The sequence below is a fragment of the Myiozetetes cayanensis genome, unplaced genomic scaffold, assembly GCF_022539395.1.
Source record: "Myiozetetes cayanensis isolate MyiCay16 unplaced genomic scaffold, myiCay2020 scf614, whole genome shotgun sequence".
In the NCBI taxonomy this organism is placed as follows: Eukaryota; Metazoa; Chordata; class Aves; order Passeriformes; family Tyrannidae; genus Myiozetetes; species Myiozetetes cayanensis.
In genome coordinates, this window is record NW_026087870.1 from 11,751 (window position 1) to 19,727 (window position 7,977).

Below are 7,977 nucleotides of genomic sequence, written 5' to 3' on the forward strand. Positions count from 1 at the left end.
TCACTGGTTCCAGGTGGTAAATGGACTGTGGGATGTTTCTGTGAGAACCCATAATGGCTGTGCTGGTTTCAGGGGGAGTCCAGTTCAATTTCTTCCTCGTGGCCAGTGCAGGGCTGTGTTTTGGATTTGTGCTGAACACAGGATTGATAATCAAAGAGTCACAGAATATGCTGAGTTGGAAGGGACCACCAAGGATCACCCAGGCCAACCCTTAGCCCTTCACAGGACCATCCCCAAGGCTCACACCATGAGTCTTAGAGGATCATCCAAACACTTGTTGAGCTCTGTCAGCCTTGGCGCTGTGCCCACTGCCCTGGGGAGCCTGTTCAGTGCCCAACCACCCTCTGGGGGAAGAACTTGTTTCCAAGATCCAGCCTAACCCTGCCCTGACACAACTCAAGGCCATTCCCTCAGTCCTGTTCCTGGTCCCCCCAGAGCAGAGATCAGGGCCTGCCCCTCCTCTGCCCCTGCCCAGGAAATTGTGACTGCAGTGAGGTCTCCCCTCAGTCTCCTCTTCTCCAGCTGAACACACCAAGTGCCCTCAGTGTCCTCACATGCCTTCAACTCCAGGCCCTTCCCCATCTTGGTTGCCTCCTTTGGACACTCTCCAATGGCTCAATCTCTCCCTTCCATTGTGTCCCCCCAAACTGCCCCAATCTTGCAGGTGAGGCCACCCCAGGGCAGAGCAGAGCGGGACAATCCCCTCCCTGATGCCCACAGCACAGGCTTGGCCCTCCTGGCTGCCAGGGCACTGCTGACTCAGGGCCAACTGGCACCCACCAGCACCCCCAGGGCCCTTTCCCGGCACTGCTTCCCAGCCTCTCATTTCCAGTGTGTCCGTCCAGCCGGGGTTGCCCCATCCCAGGGCAGGATCCGGCCCTTCCCCCTGGGGAAGTTCTCAGGGCTCCTCCAGAGCCGGGAGGTCACTTTGCTGTCCCGGGGGCTCCATGGGGACCTCCCAGGGCTCGTCCTGCACAATCTCCTGGAATCAAAGGCTCTGTGGGGACACTGCAGGGCCATGTGGAGTCCAGGGGCCATTGGGACACTGGGGAAACTCATGGAATGAAGGGACCACTATTGCACTGCTGAATGCCATGGAATCAAAGGGCCATTGTGACCCTGCAGGGCCTCCTGGAGCTGAAGGGACCATTGTGACACTGTCAAACCTGGTGGAATCAAGGGCCCAGTGAGACAGTGCAGGTCCTCAATCAACCCAAGGTAACAAGGAAAGCACAGAAACTCATGGTATCAAGGGGTCACTGTGACACTGTGGGAACTCATGGAATAAAGGGGCCATTGGGACACTGCAGGGCCTTCTGGAACCTTGTCTGTTGGGAAACACAAAGGGATGTGTGGGAGTGTTTCAGGGACAACCAGGAGAATTTCGAAGAGGGACCTTTACACACCCAGATCTTGATGTGTCCACACATCTCTGCCTGGGTGTGGGTGTTGTTGCCTTAAGAGACCATGGAGAAAAAGACTCCAGGCCAAGTTAGGTAGGAGATAAGATAAAGAGACCTGGTTCTTTAATGAGTCCTTAGGCCTAGAGGAATACATACCATGTGTGCCCCCCCCAAACCAGGGGTTCTATGATTTTATAATAAGGTCCATCCAATCTGAGGTTTATGCAGCCCTGGTTCTGCCCTAATCTGCCCCCTGACACAACCCTTCAGGAACTGGGTTTGGTGCCTTTGGGACCCCTTCTTCCTCATCTTCATCTTCTTCACAGCACACACAGTCCTGGGAGTTCCTGAAGAGTTCTGCCTAGAAGGTTACTGTGCCTGTGTGATGTCTTCTGGTCCAGGCCTTAGGGTGTTTTTCTACAATTCTACCTTGAAAAGAAGACTTAAAATGGAGTTTAGAGGGATTGATATGGAATAGGGTAGTAGGGTTGGGTATGTGTAAATACTCTATTAAGGGTAAGGGACTTAATACAACTACATTAAAATATATTCACTACAAAACTAGTTCTAAAATCTACAAATATTGAAAAAAACCAAACAAACATAAAAAGATCTGAGATATCAGTGTGAATTGACTCTGGTGTGTGTTGTTATTGTGAATCTATAATTCAGTCTCTGTTAAGTTCTAGTAAATACTATTGAATCCCTTGATAACTGTTAAGTTGGTCAGTGATTAAGTGCTACTAATCTCTTTTACCACCTTATTTTTGTGTTCAAATCCTTTGAATCCTGACCCTCTTGCATGCCAGGGCTCTGTGGAAATCATTCCCTTTCATAAAAAATAGCTATTTTTTGCAAGTTGCTCTTTGAAATTTTCCTCCTTAGCTAAACTACAAAAAAACAATTAGTTGTTGAAGAATTGAAAACACGAAGACAATTAAAGGAAGGGAAATAATTTGTTTTTCTGTATTTTAATGAACCCCACAGTGTGTTTAAAGACAAGTCCATCATCCTCAAATTCAGAGAGAATATTGAAGAAGCTGCTCAAGAAGTCAGAAGCCAAACTCCCAGTCCCTTGGAGCATTGCTGGGCCCCACTGAGGGCAGGCACTGACAAAACCTCCCCAGGGACTCCTTCGAGCAGATCCTTGCAGGCCAGGAGTGCAGGCAGACAAAGGAAAGTTGCTTGTGGTGGCCTGAGGGGCAGAGGCAGCTGCCAGAGCCAAGGGCACAAAGGCCTGGGTGCCTTTGGGCCTTGCAGCCCTGCCAGAGCCCTTGGCCATCTCTGCTGCAGGCTGTACTCCCCTGGCCCTGCTGCTCCTCTGGCCTTGCAGGCTGCACACACCCCTCCTGCTTTCCCACCCCCTCCCAGCAGCATTTCTGGGCCCTCCCTGATGGCTCTGCTGTCCCCCAGCTCTGGCTGCTGCCATGTGCACTTGGCCTTCTTGGCTTTGCTGCTGAGCTCCTGTGCCCCAGGACATCCCTGACAGAGCCCAGGCCCTTCTGCTGGGGGTCCCTGCAGAGCTGAGCAGATCCAGGTCACCTCCCATTGCTCTGCCAACCCCTTGGGGCTGCTCTGGGCCCTGCAGGTCCTTGCCCTGCTCCCAAGGGCTGTGGGGGTGCTTCATGGTCAGGGCTTGGGCTTTAGAGCTCAGGGTGGGGATTGGGCAGAACTTTGGGAGGTTTGTTGTTCTGCTGGCAGGGTCTGGTTCATGATTAGGGGAAGAGCTTTTTGGGCTGGGTAAGGATTAAAGCTTGGCTTTTCATACCAACAATGCAGGTTTTGGATTGGGGTGGGCAGTGGAGAACAAAGAAGAGCCTGGAGTTCTGGATTTGGGTTTTGCCTTTGAGGTCAGGTTGAGGTTGGGATAAGAGCAGTGGAGTCTTACCAATATGAGGGGAAGCCCTTTTAGAGAGACTTGGGGCTTGAGGTTAGAAATAGTGCAAAGGTTACCAGGATTGTTTGCACAGTCAGTGTTTCAGCACCATCAGAATTACCTGCAACTGTTTCTACCTTATCTAAATCTTTTCTTCTCTATTCACCAAGCCCCTCTTTCCTTGCCAAAATATGCAATCCTTTTTGTCACAGTTCCTCCTGATCTCCCCCAACACTTTCATCCGTCTGGGCTCAGATTTGTGATGACCCTGTGCAACCTCATGGAATCAAGGGACCATTGTGGCACTGCAGGACCTCATGGAAAGAAAGGAACACAGGGACACTGGGAAATGTTGTGGAACCAGGGCACCATTTCACATGTGGGGCCTTGTGGAACAAAAGGAACCCTGAAACCTTTTGGAACCTGACGGAACCAGGGAGCCCTTGTGTCACTGCGGTGCCTCCTGGAAACAAAGAAACCCTGGAACACAGTGGAACCTCATGAAATGAAGGGGCCACTGTGACACTCCAGGGTCTTTTTGGAGCCAAATGGACCTTGGGACACTGGGGAACCCCATGGAATCAAGGGGCCATCGTGACACCGAGGACACCTCATGGACTCAAGGGACCACTGTGACACTCCAGGGCATTCTGGAGCCAAAGGATCCCAGGGACACTGAGCAGCCTCCTGGAATCAAGAGGCCTCTTTGACACTGCAGGGCCTCATGGAAACAAAACCAAATATAAGATTGTTCAGATCCTGATGGTGATTCAGAAGGGAGGCAGCAGTGATTTCTCCCTACAGACCCACCACTCCAATGGTCTCTCCCTGCCCTGAAGGTTTCTGGCCATCAGGCTGTAGCTGAGGGGCTTGGGCAGGGCCATGAGGAGGGGGTACAACAAGGGCTGTGTCCAACTATGCCAGGAGGGCTGTGCTGGGCAAGGAGGAGGAGGCTGCAAACAGTGGCCCTGCTGAGGGGAGAGGAGCAGGGGGAGAGACCTTGTGCCTGCCCACGCTGGGCAGGAGCTGCCCCAGGATGGCAGCTCTGAAGCACTCCCAGCATGTCCCTGGGAACAGCAGGGGAAGACTGGATTTTCAAATCAGGTTGGGAATGGAAAGAGCAGGAGTGTCCTGGTGTCACTGCAGGAGAGTTCCAGCCCTGCAGCAAGGGCACAGAAGGAGTGGCCCAGTCCATGCAGTGCCTTCAGAAGATCCCACAGCATCCTGTAGATGCTGTCAGGGAGCCCAGCTCTGCTTCACAAGTTCCCAGTGCCTGTCCCTGCCTGTGCTCAAAGGGCTCCCACCCCCAGGACTGTGCTCAGAGAGCATTCAGGCCTTCTAGCCAGAAAGGGGCTCACAAGGACAGTAGGGGATTGGAAAGAGCAGCTCTGCAAAGCCCAAGCTCTGTTGCTCCCTGGTAGTGCTGCTGTGCTGGGATTCTTGTCCCCTTGCCCTTTACAAATATCCCCTGTCCTGCAGTGTGCTGTGCCTTAGGAACAGCTAAGAAGAAGAGTCTTGGACAAAGAAGGCACTTCAGGATCCTTTATTTTATTTAAATACTCAGAGAGCACAATTCATCATTTATACAACTCTGGGTAAAATTCATTGTGTAGACACTAAATTAGAAGGCAGATACATAAAAATTTTTAATTGCACAGAAAATTATTACAAGAAGAACCCAATGATCTCCATGAAAAACCTGAGCAGGAAGGCTGGGCCATTAAGGAGTCCCCATCTTAATGTTACACACCAGAACACAGGCACTTTATTGCTCCTGAAAAGCATCCAGTCATCATTTTCCTTATGGCATCCCTGAGCTCCTGGTTCCTCAGGCTGTAGATGAGGGGGTTCAGGGCTGGAGGCACCACCGAGTACAGAAGTGACAGGGCCAGATCCAGGGATGGGGAGGAGATGGAGGGGGGCTTCAGGTAGGCAAAAATGCCAGTGCTGAGGAACAGGGAGACCACGGCCAGGTAAGGGAGGCACGTGGAAAAGGCTTTGTGCCGTCCCTGCGCAGAAGGGATCCTCAGCACAGCCCTGAAGATCTGCACATAGGAGAAAACAACGAAAATGAAACAACCAAATGATAAACTGGCACTAACCACAACAAGCCCAATTTCCCTGAGGTAGCCTGAGTGTGAGCAGGAGAGCTTGAGGATTTAGGGAACCTCACAGAAGAACTGGCCCAGAGCATTGCCTTAGCACAGGGGCAGGGAAAATGTATTGGCTGTGTGCAGCAGAGCATTGAGAAACCCAGAGGCCCAGGCAGCTGCTGCCATGTGGGCACAAGCTCTGCTGCCCAGGAGGGTCCTGTAGTGCAGGGGTTTGCAGATGGCAACGTAGCGGTCGTAGCACATGGTGGTGAGGAGATAAAACTTTGATGATATAAAAAACATAAACAGAACTACTTGAGCAATGTATCCTTCATAGGAGATGGTTGTGGTGTCCCAGAGGGAGTTGTGCATGGCTTTGGGCACAGTGGTGCAGATGCAGCCCAGGTCTGTGAGGGAGAGGTGCAGCAGGAAGAAGTCCCTGGGGGTGTGCAGGTGCTGGTCGCAGGCTACGGCGCTGAGGATGAGGCCGTTGCCCAGGAGGGCAGCCAGGGAGATGCCCAGGAAGAGCCAGAAGTGCAGCAGCTGCAGCTCCCGCCTGTCTGAAAATGCCAGCAGGAGGAACTGGGCCATAGAGCTGGTATTGGCCATTTGTTGCCTCTGGATATGAGGACCTGTTCAAGGAGGAAAGGACAGGGACAAGTTAGGGCAGAACATTCTGCGAGAAATCAAAGCCTCTTTCCAACACCCCTCTCACTGCTCCACTGGTTTTCCTTTTCTAGGAGTCTCTCTTTCAGCTCCATGACTGCAGCCCTGGTTGGGGCTCACTACATTTTCCATGAGGAGCAGACCCTGTGCCCACTGGCTGTGAGGGGTCAGCCCTGCTCTGCACCCCTGGGGTCATGGGCATGGTGGGCACAGGGACCTGTCCTGGTGTTCGGCTGTGTCAGGAGAAAATGGTCCCCATGCAAAGTGCTTGTCAGCATCTGCACTCCCAGAAGAACCAGGAGAGCAGAAGGCAGTTCAAAAAGTTTGGGTTTGTTTTTTTTCAGACTCCCCTCATCTCTCCTGAGAAGGGTTCCTGGATGTCAGAACCCCTCAGCACTTCTGATGTTCTCAGGGAGAACAGAGCAGGTCCTGCCAGGCAGGAGGATTGCCTGGGGCTTAGTGCAGAGTGAGGGAAGCTGCTCTGCCCCTCTCTCTTGTTCCCAACTGCCCTGGGTTGGCTCCTTCCTGAGATGGAGATTGATCACACTCCCAGTTTGGTCTGAAAAGCCCCCAGACACTGCTGAGAGCAGAGGGATCCATCCCACACCCCTCAGTGTCTCAGCCTGTCTCAAGGGCTCAGCACCCTCCTTGTAGCCAAGGACACCCGTGGCTCATCTCACCAACCCAACAGCATCTCCTAGGCTGGCACAGCAGCTCTGCCCCTCTGCACTGGGCAAGCTGAGAAACAAGGAATGCACAGGGAGGGGCCAGCTGGGAGAGGCCAGGCAGAGCCCACTGGGCACTCAGGGCAGCCTCCCCCTGAGCCAGCTGGGCCACCTCCCACACACCACCAGTGCCAGGAAGGTGTTCTCAGCCCTGTGCAGCTCCTCAGAGGTCCCCCTGGAACTCAAACCACCAGGCATGTGGCTGGAGATCTTGAGAGAAATCCCTCCTTGGACCTTCCCCTTGAAGGATCCCCTGGAAAATGTGCTGGGCTGCTCTGGTTGTGTGAGCAGCCCTGCCCCAGGAAACTCTCAGCTGATCAGGGTGCCCTGCCCTGCCAGGCTCTGCTCTTTCCCCCACAGCCCCTGCCCAGCCCTGAGGGAGCTCCCCAGCCCGGCTGAGGCTGCCCCTGGCAGGTGGCAGAGCTGCTGCCCCGGCACAGCCCCTGGGCTGCAGGACCCTGCTCTGCAGGACAGCTTGGGGCAGCCTAGGGGGCACAGCCCGGCTTCACAGCCCTGCAGGAGCCCTGGGAGGAGGGAACCCTGCTGGGATGGGCTTGGGATGCTGCAGCAGGCACTGGGATGTGCCAGCGCTCGCAGATCTTTGCCCAGGTTTGACTCTTCCTCAGAACCAATTAAGGTGAGTGAGGGGTGGGTCAGGCTCGTTAGCAAGTGCTGGGGGAGGCTATATAAGAACCTCCAGGAGCGTGAGCGAAGATCGCTCACGCATCCCCACAGGAGTAGACTAACAGGGTGTGGCACAACAATTTCAAGGCATTTCAAGCCTGCAGGGCACAACCAGCTCCCTTTTCTTGTAGGTGAGTGTGTTTTTTAAAGCTAACAATGGTTTCCAGAAAAACAAAAACTGTTACTGCTGTTAATACTAGGAGTGTGTTTGCTCAGACACTCCCTCGAAGAAGGATGCAGCCACCCAGGTCTCTGGGTGTGCTGAGTGTCTGAGCCTGACGTTGGAACTGGAGGATGGTGTAGGAGGTAGCTGTGTACGATGCGAGCAGGTGAGTGATTTGCTGTGCCTGGTAGCAGAACTTAAGGAAGAGGTAGAGAGATTAAGGTGCATTAGGGAGAGTGAAAAGGAAATTGACTGGTGGAGTCAAACCCTTTTAAACCCTAAGGAAGTCCAACAGGAGACGGCGAAGCCCTGCCTCTCCTGCCATAAGACAGATGGAGCAGACCAAAATGATGGGGGGGAATGGAAA

General features: G+C 53.3%; 1 pseudogene; it reads right to left on the reverse strand.

The window, feature by feature from the left end:
• Positions 1 to 5,021: 5,021 nt before the first annotated feature.
• On the reverse strand, positions 5,022 to 5,981 carry LOC126651446 (olfactory receptor 14J1-like; annotated as a pseudogene).
• Between the last annotated feature and the right edge of the window lie 1,996 nt (positions 5,982 to 7,977).